The following is a 14,435-nucleotide window of genomic DNA, read 5'->3' as shown; positions in this document are numbered from 1 at the left end:
TGTTATTTTGACAAGTTGTAATTGTTTCCGACAAAATGAACAAGGACAGTCATACAAAAAAAGACTGTATAATTGTTTAAAAATCGAAGGTGAAATACCAATATGCTATCAGAAATGTTAAGTTTGGTGCTCTGGGAGTTAAGTACTAGTGATTAAGATGAAGGTGTATTCAAATGAGAAAAGTCCAATGCAACTGATTATGTTAGTTCCGTTCCGTTCCTCAGTACAGTTGCTGGCTACCCCCAGAGCACATTCAAATCCATGTACTCCGGAAACTTTGTTCCCCCATTATCTTCACATTTTTGTGCTCTACTGGATCATTTGAACCAACAAGCACATATTCTGTAATGTATAGTTCACCTAAAAAAAAAAAAAAAAAAAAAAACCTATCTTTTTATTTCATCTTCTGTTCATAGTATATTCCAGTTTTACCAAAAGTCAAGGAAGCCTTGCCTAGACTCATCTTCATTTCCTCTATTTCCATTTCTTATTGAATTCACTTCGCAAGCCTTCTTTCCCATTCATCCAAAGATGTTCTAGTCAAGACCATTTGGGAGGGCTGGGGCTATCGCTCAGTGGTAGAGCGCTTTTCCAGCATGGGTGAGGCACTGGGTTTGATCCTCAGCATAGGATGAATAAAAATAAATAAATATTTTAAAATATTTTTAAAATAATAATAATAAATAAATAAAGATATTGTGTCCATGAACAACTAAATTAAAAAAAAAAAAAAAACAACTTGTGAGCCCCTTGCTGTTCACTTTAACAGTCAATCTTTAGTCCTCCAATTACTTTGCCCTCATTATCAGAATTAGGGACAGTTAATTAGTCTCTTGCTTTGGAACAACTTTCTTCATTTGGACTTTAAAATAACACTGTGTTTCTTCCTTCACTAATTGTTCTTTCTCCGAGTCCTGTAGCTTTTCCCTCATTTTCTCAATGTCTACATTTTGGACTTTCCCAAAGCTCAATCCTGGGAATACTATTTTCCTCTTAACTGTACTCACTCTCTGTATGATCTCAATGCACTTTGATACTTTAAATGCTATAGATTCCAAAATTCACAACTTGGCCTGAAATTTTCCCCTGAGCTTCAGTGCTATATATATATTATTTATTCAATGTCTCTATTTAGATGTCTAATAAATATCTCAAACTTAACATGTCTCAAAAGAGACTCCTGATTTCTCCACCCTAAACTTTAGTATCAGCTCTTTCTGTAATCTTCTTCATGTCATTATACAGAATGAAAACTCCATTTTTTCCAATTGCTACAAACAAAACTCCTGTCATCCTTATTTCCTTTATTTCACATTTAATACATCAGAAAAATTTGTCAGTTAAACCTCAGAATATATCCTAAATCTGACCACTTCTTGATATCTCCATTGTTATCACTTTGGGTAAAGATTCCATTAGCTCTTGCCTGAATTACTATATGTCTAACTGGTTGACCTACATCTGCTGTACACTCCTAGAGTCTACTTGCCACACAGAAATCAGTGTTAAATTTTCAAAACATGTCAGATTATGTCATTTCTTTCTATGTACAATAAAATAAAAAACCTGTTCTCTGACACTCAAAGCCTGATCTGCCTTTCACTACCTGAGTGTATTAGCCTGGCAAGAACAACTTAGAGGAGGAAAAGTTTTTGGGGGGATCATGGTTTAGAGGTGCAGTTCATTGTCTACTGATTCCATTGTTCTGGGTCTGAAGTGAGGTAGAACATTATGGTGGAAGGACATTGCAGAGGAAAACTACTTATCTCATGGCAGCCAGGAAGCAGAGAGAGAAAAGAGAGGGCATGGGGAAAGAGGCCAGAGAGAGATGTAGTCCCCAAGGGCATGCCCCCAGTGACCTATTTCCTTCAGTCATGTCCCACCTGTGGATTAATTCACTGGAAAAGTTACAGCCCTAGTAACTGACTAAAAGTTCCACCACTGAACATGCTACACTGGGAATCATGGTTTAAAACATGAGTGAGGACATTCTAGATCCAAACCATAACACTGAATTTTAACTATTTCCATTTTCTACTTTATTCCTTGTGCTCCAGTTTTATTGGTTTCTTTGCTATTTGCTTCTCATCAAGCACCCACATAATTTTACAATTGCCATTTTCTCTGCTCAGGATATATACGACCAAGGCATGATTTTTCTTCCCTCATTCCCTTTTTATCTAGATTTAAATGTCACCTTATTGCAAGGCATTGATATTCTTAGACCTTGTATGTCCCTGAAGCTCTCCAGGATACTAGACTGTGGTCATTTTTGGATTATTGGCTTAAACCTAGGCCTCAGAAGCTGTTCAATTGCTGCCTAGACTCCAGTGTCTTTCCACACTCCAGTTAACTTCCATGGCCAGTTCCCAGCCCTAGCTTTGGTCCAGCTTGACTTAGATCACAATTAAAACCAGCTGCTCACTGGAACAGTCGCTCAAATAGGTAGCTCAGTCTTCTGGCCTATTTCCTTATATTGCTATGGTTGTTGCTGTCCTTTTGAACTTTGATGATGGAAGAGGGAAGTCTGTAGGAATTGTACGGAACAAAAAAACAGCAGATGTCTTGGTTGACTAGGTTTCACAGACCTTACACAGAGTAAATATTTCCCTAGAATTTCTTTTGCAAATCAGGTGCATAATAATGTGCCCAAGAAATAAATACTTTACTTAGGCAACATTCACATTTACAAGAATGTAAATGTCTTGGTATAAATAGAAGATTATTATTCAAGAAGAGGAGAGTTTAATCAGTTTTCAATAGATATGAAATTAATGTGTGACGAGTTCTATTAGTATCTCTCTCCTATATAAATGTAGAAGTAGCATAGGCAGGTTTATAAAAAATTGAAGGAGATGGAAAATACGTTGGTTTTAAGTTTAAAAATTAAGAGACAAATGGAAAGTCAATGACAAAGGTGTAAAAAAGAAGAAAGGAAGGAAGGAAAAAGAAGAGGAAATGCTGATTTGGACATGAGTTTTACAGAGAATTAGATGAAATAAATTCAGATAAATTTCTAACTACAATCCATTGCCATTGTTGTTTGAATAGCCTTTTAAATGATCTTTTATATTGCCTTTATATTTTTCTCTGACCTTCCTTTCTATCAGCAGTGATTTGTTGGAAACATGCGACTACTTTGTTTAAAAAAAAATCTACTGCACTCCAAATCCTAAAAAACCAAGTCCAAAATTCATTGTACAGCATGCAAGTTCTTACTTTTTAATACTTACCCAGTTCAACATATCTGTTTCAGTCAGTTTTTTTCACTGATATGACTAAAAGACCCAACAAAAACAATTTTAGAGGAGGAAAAGTCTTATTTGGAGGCTCATGGTTTCAGAGATCTCAGTCCATAGAAGGCTGGCTCCACTCCATGGGACTCAAGCTGGTGAGGCAGAACGTCCTGGAGTAAGAGTGTGGTGGAGGGAAGCAGCTCACATGATGATCAGAAGCAGAGAGAAACTCCACTCACCAAATACAAAATATATACCCAAGGGCACACCCCCAATGCTTACCTCCTCCAGTCATATTCTACCTGCCTACAGTTACTACTCAGTTATTCTCCATCAGGGATTAATTCACTGATTGGGTTAAGGCTCTTATAACCCAATCATGTCACTTCTGAATATTCTTGTATTGTCTCACACATGAGATTTTGGGGGACACCTAATATCTAAACCATAACAATATCTTTAACTCTATTTATTTTTGCTCTTCCGGGTCTCCGATTGGATTATTTTCCCAACCAGCAATGTCCTTATACAGCTTTCCTGGCTAGAGAAGTCCTCCATGTTGTTTGAATGCTTTTCCCCTTTAAAACTCACATTGAAACTTAATTGCCATTATAACAATATTAAGAAGTAGGGCCTTCAAGAAGTTACTAGGCTATGAGAGCTCTGTCCATGGATAGGATTGATGTTAAAAAAAGGCAAATTCGCTCCTCTCTTGCTACCTTTTTGCCCTTTCACTTTCCATCATGTGATGACATAGTAACAAGGCCCTCATCAGATGATAGCACTCTGATACTGGACTTTCATCTTCCAGAACTCTAAGCAAAAAATTTCTGTTCATTATGAAATTAAATATGATCTGATCAAAAATACTTAGGCTCCATTGATTGTTTAACACACCAGTAGCCCCTAAAAATACAATATGCTTATCCAGATGTTTGCAAGGACCAGAAATGAACTAGAGGCACTGAAGCAATTTCTTGCTTTTGGAAGTGTTCATGACATTTGAAATATGCATTAAATTACTGATAAGATGTTTTCCTTTCCTTTCCCTCCCTCCCTCCCTCCCCCCCCCCCCCCTCCTTCCCTCCCCTCCCTCCCTCCCTCCCTCTCTCCCTTCCTCTCTCTCTCTCTCTCTCTCTCTCTCTCTCTCTCTCTCTCTCTTTCCCTTTCTTACTTTTTCTTTTTTCTTTGTTTTTAGGTGATTTCAGACCCAGTTAACGTGTTTTGGAAGGGTCATTTAGATAAAGGACTCATTGATGAAACTGGAAAGTTAGGCTTCACTCTGCTTTTAAATTTGGTTATTCATATGAACTGATAGTGTTTCATAGATGATGAATCCAGACAATTTCTTGAACAGCTGGGTAGTAAATCCAGTAGTCAGCCCAAGTTCTTCTGTGTCTTAATGATGTTTCTGATTTTATAGCCAGAGTAACATCAAGCCAAATGTTCAAATAATGTGCCTGCTTCCTAAATGTGCTGGCAGGTTCTGGTTGGCTGGCAGACAGGCCTCTCTGGCAAAATTCAGACCTCTCATGTTCTAGGAAAGGAAAATGTTGTTGATGGCTGGCCCTTAGGCATTGATTTAGAAGGAATCTGAGTCATGATGGATATACTTTTTAAACTTTTGCCAGCATTGTAGCCATTTCATTCAACACTGTAGAAAACACACACCCCACCTCACACACAAATGTGAAATATACATTTTATGATATTTGTTTCCCTAGACATAGTGGGCATTATCTGTTACTTTCCTGTTCAAAGGAAAAGTCCATTAATGAAAATCGTAACAAAGAAAAGGGAACCCTTATGTGAATTTGTGAACTTTCTGGTAGTTTTCATTTTAGATGACATTTTTTAATAGTTATGAAAAATGGAAGAAAATAAACTTAATTTTAAGTGTGATTATTTCCATTAAATTTAATGACTATATTTTATGATTCAGAATACAAAGATCTTAATCATGCCAATAAATATCAGTAATAATATACAATGTAACTTATTTTCTCTTCCCAGTTTCATTTATCACCTTATGTTCCTAGTAACTGTATGTCCCTTAATACCTAAAGGATTCTTATACCTATTACATATTTTTAACACTATCATTTTTAATGTTATTCTAGAAGTTTAATTAAAAATATAAAATATCTTTAAACAGTCTAGAAAAGTGGATATTTATATGTAATAATTGTAAACCCCCCTGTTCTATCTTAATAATATTGCTTAGGTAAGAAGTAAAGGTCTATAAAAATGTGTTAAGACTGAAGTGATTTTGAGCAGACATGATGGAGAGAAACCAATTTTCATGTTATATAAATGAAGTTAAATTTAAATTTAAATAATCAATGGTTTGATAGAAAAATAACTATGTCATTAGTATGTGTAAAAAAATCATAGCCTGAAAGAGCTATGAGTTTCTGTCTTTATACTGACTATTAATTAGGTTTTATACTGGAGTCACAATAGATTTGGGTCCTGCAATTGATTTGTGATAAGGAAAATATGCAGTGAGATTCAAAGAACAATCCATTAATAGCTGAATTTTGGGGATTTTTTTTTTAATGCTAAGTGTAATAACCAAATGGACTCAGTGATGAGATTCAGGTGGTCACCAGAGCTAATAAAATTAAATAACATGTCTTTTTTTTTCTTAAGTTTGGGAAACATTTATTTTATGTTCCCCTATCTCCATACCTGGGGAAGTCACCATGTGAATGTGTTGAAAGAAGTCTCTGTACTTGACTTGGTTCTCTTTGCCTTTCATGAATTTATTTAACCACATTACATTTTCTCCAGGGTTACCTGTTAACTTCTTTTTTTTTTATTATGTAAACAAATGGGATACATGTTGTTTCTCTATTTGTACATGGAGTGAAGGCATACCATTTGTGCAATCATAAATTTACATAGGGCAATGTTGTTTGATTCATTCTGTTATTTTTTTCCCTTCCCCCCCACCCCTCCCAACCCTCTTTTCCCTCTATACAGTCCTTCCTTCCTCCATTCTCACCACCTTCCTTATCCCTCACCTTAAACCTAACCCTAACCCTAATGCTAACCCCTCCTACCCCCCATTATATGTCCTCATCCGCTTATCAGCGAGATCATTTGTCCATTAGGTTTTTGAGATTAGCTTATCTCACTTAGCATGATATTCTCCAAATTTATCCATTTGCCTGCAAATGCCATAATTTTATCATTCTTCATGGCAGAGTAATATTCCATTGTATATATATGCCACAGTTTCTTTATCCATTCATCAACTGAAAGGCATCTAGGTTGGTTCCACAATCTGGCTATGGTGAATTGAGCAGCTATGAACATTGATGTGGCTGTATCTCTGTAGTATGCTGATTTTAAGTCCTTTGGGTATAGGCCAAGGAGTGGGATAGCTGGGTCAAATGGTGGTTCCAGTCCAAGCTTTCTGAGGAATCTCCACACTGCTTTCCAGAGTGGCTGAACTAATTTGCAGCCCCACCAGCAATGTATGAGTGTACCTTTTTCCCCACATCCTGGCCAACACCTATTGTTGCTTGTGTTCTTGATAATCGCCATTCTAATTGGGGTGAGATGAAATCTTAGGGTAGTTTTGATTTGCATTTCTCTTATTACTAGAGATGTTGAACATTTTTTCATATATCTGTTGATTGCTTGTATATCTTCTTCTGTGAAGTTTCTGTTCATTTCCTTAGCCCGTTTGTTGATTGAGTTATTTGCATTCTTGGTGTAAAGTTTTTTGAGTTCTTTATTGATTCTGGAAATTAGCGCTCTATCTGAAGTATGAGTGGCAAAGATATTCTCCCACTCTGTAGGCTCTCTCTTCACATTACTGATATTTTCCTTTGCTGAGAGAAAGCTTTTTAGTTTGAATCTATCCCAGTTGTTGATTCTTGCTTTTATTTCTTGTGCTATGGCAGTCCTGTTAAGGAAGTCTGATCCTAAGCCAACAAGTTGAAGGCTTGGACCTACTTTTTCTTCTATAAGATGCAGGGTCTCTGGTCTGATTCCGAGATCCTTGATCCATTTTGAGTTTAGTTTTGTGCAGGGTGAGAGATGGGGGTTTAATTTCATTCTGTTACATATGGTTTTCCAGTTTTCCTAGCACCATTTGTTGAAGAGGCTATCTTTTCTCCATTGCATATTTTTGACCCCTTTGTCTAGTATGAGAAAATTGTATTTATTTGGGTTTGTGTCCATGTCCTCTATTCTGTACCATTGATCTGCCTGTCTATTTTGGTACCAATACCATGCCGTTTTTGTTACTATTGCTTTGTAATAGAGTTGAAGATCTGGTATTGCAATGCCCTCGGCTTCGCTCTTTCTACTGAGGATTGCTTTAGCTATTCTGCGTTTTTTATTCTTCCAGATGAATTTCATAATTGCCTGCTCTATTTCTGTAAGGTATGTCATTGGGATTTTAATTGGAATTGCACTGAATCTGTATAGCACTTTAGGTAGTATGGCCATTTTGACAATATTAATTCTGCCTATCCAAGAACATGGGAGATCTTTCCATCTTCTAAGGTGTTCTTTAATTTCTTTCTTTAGTGTTCTGTAGTTCTCATTGTAGAGGTCTTTCACCTCTTTTGTGAGATTGATTCCCAAGTATTTTATTTTTTTCGATACAATTGTGAATGGGGTAGTTTTCCTAATTTCTCTTTCTGAGGATTCATCACTTATGTATAAAAATGCGTTGGATTTATGAGCATTGATCTTGTAACCTGCTACTTTACTGAATTCACTTATGAGTTCTTAGAGTTTTCTGGTGGAATTTCCAGGTTCCTCTAAATATATAATCATGTCATCAGTGAACAGGGATAGTTTGAGTTCTTCTTTTCCAATTCGTATCCCTGTAATTTCTTTGGTTTGTCTAATTGCTCTGGCTAGAGTCTCAAGGACGATGTTGAATAGAAGTGGTGAAAGAGGGCATCCCTGCCTTGTTCCAGTTTTTAGGGGGAATGCTTTCAGTTTTTCACCATTTAGAATGATAATGGCCATGGGCTTAGCGTAGATGGCCTTTACAATATTAAGGAATGTCCCCACTACCCCGAATTTTTCTAGTGTTTTGAGCATGAAGGGGTGCTGTATTTTATCGAATGCTTTTCTGCATCTATTGAAATAATCATGTGATTCTTAACTTTTAGTCTGTTGATATGTTGAATGACATTTATTGATTTCTGGATGTTGAACCAACCTTGCATGCCTGGGATAAAACCTACTTGATCATGGTGCACTATCTTTTAAATATATTTTTGTATGCGATTTGCTAAAATTTTGTTGAGAATTTTTGCGTCGATGTTTATTAAGGATATTGGTCTGAAATTTCTTTCCTGATGTGTCTCTGTCTGGTTTAGGTATCAAGGTGAATTGGCTTCATAGAATGAGTTTGGGAGGGTTCCCTCCTCTTCTCTTTCATGGAATACTTTGAGAAGTATTGGAATGAGCTCTTCTATAAAGGTTTTGTCGAACTCGGCTGAGAACCCATCTGGTCCCGGACTTTTCTTTGTTGGTAGGCTTTTGATGACCTCTTCTAGTTCATTGCTTGAAATTGATTTATTTAAGTTGTGTATGTCAGTTTAGGTAATTCATAAGTCTACAGAAACTTGTTGATGTCTTTGAGGTTTTCTGTTTTGTTGGAGTATAGATTTTCAAAATAGCTTGTAATTATGTTTTGTATTTCACTCATGTCTGTTGTGATATTTCCTTGTTCATTCCGAATTTTAGTAATTTGAGTTTTCTCCCTCTTTCTCTTTGTTAGTGTGGCTAAGGGTTTATCAATTTTGTTTATTTTTTCAAACAACCAGCTATTTATTTTGTTAATTTTTCCAATTGTTTCTTTTGTTTCAATTTCGTTTATTTCGACTCTGATTTTAACTATTTCCTGTCTTCTACTACTTCTGGTGTTGGTCTGCTCTTCTTTTTCTAGGGCTTTGAGCTGTAGTGTTAAGTTGTTTATTTGTTGATTTCTACTTCTTTTGTTGAATGCGCCCCATGAAATAAATCTTCCTCTAAGTACTGCTTTCATAGTGTCCCAGAGATTTTGATATGATGTGTCTTTGTTCTCGTTTACTTCTAAGAATTTTTTTATTTCCCTCCTGATGTCTTCTGTTATCCATTCATCATATAATAGTGTATTATTTAATCTTCAGATATTGGAGAAGTTTCTGTTTTTTATTCTGTCATTTATTTCTAATTTCAATCCATTATGATCTGATAGAGTACAAGGTAGTATCTCTATCTTCTCATATTTGCTAACAGTAGCTTTGTGGCATAAGACATGGTCTATTTTAGAGAAGGATCCATGTGCTGCTGAGAAGGAAGTGTATTCGTTCTTTGTTGGATGGTATATTCTATATAAGTCGGTTAAGTCTAAATTGTTGATTGTGTTACTGAGATCTATGGTTTCTTTATTCAATTTTTGTTTGGAAGATCTATCCAGTGGTGAGAGAGGTGTGTTAAAATCACCTAGTATTATTGTGTTGTGGTCTATTTGATTTGTGTAATTGAGAAGGATTTGTTTGACGTACATGGATGAGCCAATGTTCGAGCCATAGATATTTATGATTGTTATGTCTTGCTGATTTATGCTTCCCTTAAGCAATATGTAATGTCCTTCTGACTAGTTTCGGCTTGAAGTCCACATTATCTGAAATGAGGATGGATACTCCAGCTTTTTTGCTGTGTCCGTGTGCATGGTATGTTTTTTCCCATTCTTTCACCTTTAGTCTATGGGTATCTCTTTCTATGAGATGAGTCTCTTGCAGGCAGCATATTGTTGGATTTTTCTTTTTAATCCAATCTGCCAGTCTATGTCTTTTGATTGATGAATTCAGGCCATTAACATTCAGGATTATTATTGTGATATGATTTGTATTCCCAGTCATTTGACTCATTCTTGTTTTTTGACATGATTTGGTTTCTCCTTTATTTGGCTATTCCTTTAGGCTAGTTCCTCCTGTTGCTGATTTTCATCATTTTTTTCATTTCTTCCTCATGGAATATTTTGCTAGAATGTTCTGTAATGCGGCTTTCTTTTTGTAAATTCCTTTATCTTTTGTTTATCATGGAAGGATCTTATTTCATCGTCAAATCTGAAAGTAAGTTTTGCTGGGTATAAGATTCTTGGTTGGCATCCGTTTTTTTTTCAGGGCTTGGTAAATGTTGTTCCAGGCCCTTCTAGGTTTTAGATTCTGGATCGAAAAATCTGCTGATATTCTTATTGGTTTCTCCCTGAATGTAATTTGATTCTTTTCTCTCGCGGCCTTTAAAATTCTGTCTTTATTTTGTATGTTAGGTATTTTCATAATAATGTGCCTTGGTGTGGGTCTGTTGTAATTTTGTATATTTGGAGTCCTATAAACCTCTTGTACTTGGTTTTCCATTTCATTCTTCAGATTTGGGAAATTTTCTGATATTATTTCATTGAATGGATTGTTCATTCCTTTGGTTTGTTTCTCTAAGCCTTCCTCAATCCCAATATTTCTTAAATTTGGCCTTTTCATGATATCCCATAGCTCTTGTGGATTCTGTTCATGATTTCTTACCATCTTTCTGTTTGTTCAACTTTGTTTTCAAGATTAAATATTTTGTCTTCAATGTCTGAGGTTCTGTTTTCCAGGTGTTGTATCCTATTGGTTATGCTTTCTATGGAGTTTTTAACTTGGTTTATTGTTTCCTTCATTTCAAAGATTTCTGTTTGTTTGTTTTCAGTATCTCTTACTCTTTATTGAAATGATCTCTTGCTTCCCGTATTTGCTCTTTTAACTGTTGATTGGTGCGATCATTTAATGCCTGCGTTTGCGCTTTCATCTCCTCCTTCAATGCCTGCATTTGCTCTTTCATCTCCTCGTTTGCTTCCCTGATTGTTTTAATTATGTACATTCTGAACTCCCTTTCTGACATTTCTTCTGCTGTGCTGTCATTCGGTTTTATTGATATAGTATCTAGGTTTGTTTGGGACATTTTCTTCCCTTGTTTTCTCAAATGGTCAGATGTCTGTGGGACTCTGAGATATTGCAGATTTCCCCTATTGGTTTATACCGTCCCTGTAGATTTCCAGTGTATCACCTCTCAGCATTCAGTAGCCTGAAGTCTTGGAGGAACTTGATAATGCAGTGCTTCCGAAGAAAGCTGCCCCTAGCCTGCTACTGTTTCCAGGGCTTGGAGTTGGCTCTGTGTGGAAAGGCTCTCACTGGGGGGCCTGCTCCGAGAAGCTGGCCTTGTGGGAGGAGCCCACCGCTGGAGTGCCCAGGGCTGCCTGGGGAAGACTCTAGCTGCCCTGCCCTACTCGATAAGCCACCCCTATCTGGGCTTGCCACCCAGGCAGAGCTTCACTGGGTGGGGGAGACTCACCCCGTGGCTCTATTTTAGTCCAAGTCTCTCAATGCCTCCCCTTCTTGAATCCTGGGGTCTGGAGCGACTGGAGATGCAGTCACCCTCTAGTCCGCCATCTTGAATCACCCCGTGGAAAGAGCCTGTGGCCGGAGGGGGCAGGGCCGCCTGGAGAAGTCCCTGGCTGCCCTGTCCTGGTCCCTGAAGCTACCTGTGGGCCGGAGCTTGCCACGCGCTGGCTCAGGGACTTGGAGCTGGTTCTGTGCATAGGTTCTCACTGGGGGGCCTGCTCCGAGAAGCTGGAGAAGCTGGCTGTGTGGGGGGAGCCTACTGCCATAGTGCACAGGGCTGCCTGGGGAAGACTCTAGCTGCCCTGCCCTACTCTGATAAGCCACCCCTTTCCGGGCCTGCCGCCCAGGCTGAGCTTCACCCGGTCGGGGAGACTCACTCCGTGGCTCTATTTTAGTCTGAGTCTCTCAATACCTCCCCTTCTTGAATCCTGGGTTCTGGAGCAACTGGAGATGCTGTCACCCTCTTGTCCACCATCTTGGATCGCCCCAGTAAAATGTCTTTAATTTCGGGTATTTTTACTTCTTCTAGTGTTTTAAAATGTAAATATTAGGAGGGTCATTTCAACATTTCTGGAGGTGAGAGGTATTACTTAAGTACCTGAAACATTTTTTATTTAATTCTATGTGCTGCACAGGATCAATAAAAATTGTTCTTTGATAACTAATTCAAAATATTGAATGCCAATGGAGGGCAATATAGTCTGTCATGGATATACCCTGTATTAGTTGTTTATGGTTACATAACAAATAATCCAAAAATTTAGTGTCTTAAAGCAGTAAAGACTTATTATCTTCTAGTTTCTACTGGCTAGGCATCTGTGAGTGGCTTAGTTGTACACTTCTGAAGGCTTGGCTAGGTGAGGGTTTGATTTTTAGTTTACTTATGTGGTTGTTGACCCCTTTGGGCAGGGGTCTCTGTCCTTCACTGCTGGTTGACTTCCCTCAGTTGGTTGCTACATGAACTTCTCCACAGAGCAATTCTTAACATAGTGGTTGTTTCCATCACATTGACTAAATGAAAGAGCAAGAGAGAGAATCAAGATGAAAGCCAGTCTCTTTGTAGCATAACTTAGGAAGTAAAATGCCTTCTAAAGCTATTAGAAGTGAGTTACGAAGTCTAACCTACACTTAAGAAAAGTTTTTACACAAGGGTATGAATATCAGAGGGTGGGAATATTGGGATGATCTGAGAGGTTTCTTACCACATGCCCAGTTAAAGATGAAGAAATGCTCAGAGTTAGAGTAACTTTTTTCTTCTTTTTTTCTTTTTTTTTTGGTGGAGGTTGAACCCAGGGGCACTTAACCATTGAGTCACATTCCAGTTCTTTTTCATTTAAAAATTTTGAGATATGGTCTTGCTAAGTTACTTAGGGCCTCACTAAGGCTAGCTTTGAACTTGTGATCCTCTTGCCTCAGCCTTGTGTGCGCCATGAGTGTGACACCGCATCCAGCCTATAGTAACATTTTTAAGCAAAACAAATAGCAAATTTAGGATCACCAATCAAAATTGAAGTCTGACCAATGTAAAAATCCAAGATGTTTATATTGCAACAAATTTCACTCTATGTTACTGGAAGAATAAGTGCGAATGACCTGGGGAAACCTGGAATGAGTCAAATCAATATTATTAAGAACTTTTTAAAAAAGAAACTAGATTATACCTCAAAAGATCATCCAAAAGAAGAATGTATTATTTGTATTTGTAGGAGATATAGAAATAAAGTGCAAAAGAGGAAAGGATTGATTGTCTATAACTATTTCAAACAACTTGTATGAATAAATATTAGAATTTGGTAAGTACAATTGGCAAGTTTGTACAAAAATTTAAAATTCATTTGAATTACAATTACTAGCACCAAATGTTTAGAAAACAAGAGTAAAATACTATTTAGGCTGGGCACATGTTGCACCTCTATAATCCCAGTGGCTCAGGAGGCTGATGCAAGAGGATTGCAAGTTCAAAGCCAGCCTTGGCAAGAGCGAGGTGCTAAGCAACTCAGTGAGACCCTGTCTGTAAATAAATACAAAATAGGGGTGGGGATGTGGCTCAGCGGTTGAGTGCTCCTGAATTCAATCCCCGGTACTCAAAAAACAAAAATAAACAAACAAAAAAATAAAAAAACTATTTAGAATGGCATAAGAAATTAAATGGGAATAAGTATTATGAAATGTGTAAGACTTCTACTGAAGAAATCAATGAACCAATATTATTAAAAGAAATCTAAGAGCTCCAAAATAAATGGAGTGATACACCATGCTCATGGTTTGGAAGACTCCATATTATAATCTATCTATTCTCAAATTGTTTTATAGATTAAGTACTTTCCAAATAATAAGTCCACTGCTGTGTGTGTGTGTGTGTGTGTGTGTGTGTGTGTGTGTGTAGTTGCAAAATGATCAACTGTAAGAAAACTTTAGTGGAAATAAAAAGGATCCAGAATGGCCATCCGATGTAACCTGGAAGAAGAAAATATTAGAAGATTTACACCTTATATGAAACTTATTTATGTGTCATTGGTGCAAGAGTATGGTATTGGACAATAAAATCAAGGACACAAGTCCAAACAACATGTCAACAAATATATAGTAACTTAATGGTGACACTCAGAGCAATGGAGAAAGAAGTATCCTTTCAGAAAATTGTACTGGATCAATTTGATAGCTGATATGAAATAAAGCAAATCCCACCATATACAAATATCAATTTGTAGATCAACAATTTCAATTTTTGTGCTACTTGGAATTGAACCAGGGCCTTGTGCATGCTAGGCAAGTGATCTACCACTGAGCTCCACCCAAG

Source organism: Sciurus vulgaris (assembly GCF_902686455.1).
Source record: "Sciurus vulgaris genome assembly, chromosome: 9".
Taxonomy (NCBI): domain Eukaryota; kingdom Metazoa; phylum Chordata; class Mammalia; order Rodentia; family Sciuridae; genus Sciurus; species Sciurus vulgaris.
The sequence above is the reverse complement of the archived record's forward strand: the minus strand, read 5'-3'. Positions refer to the sequence as shown.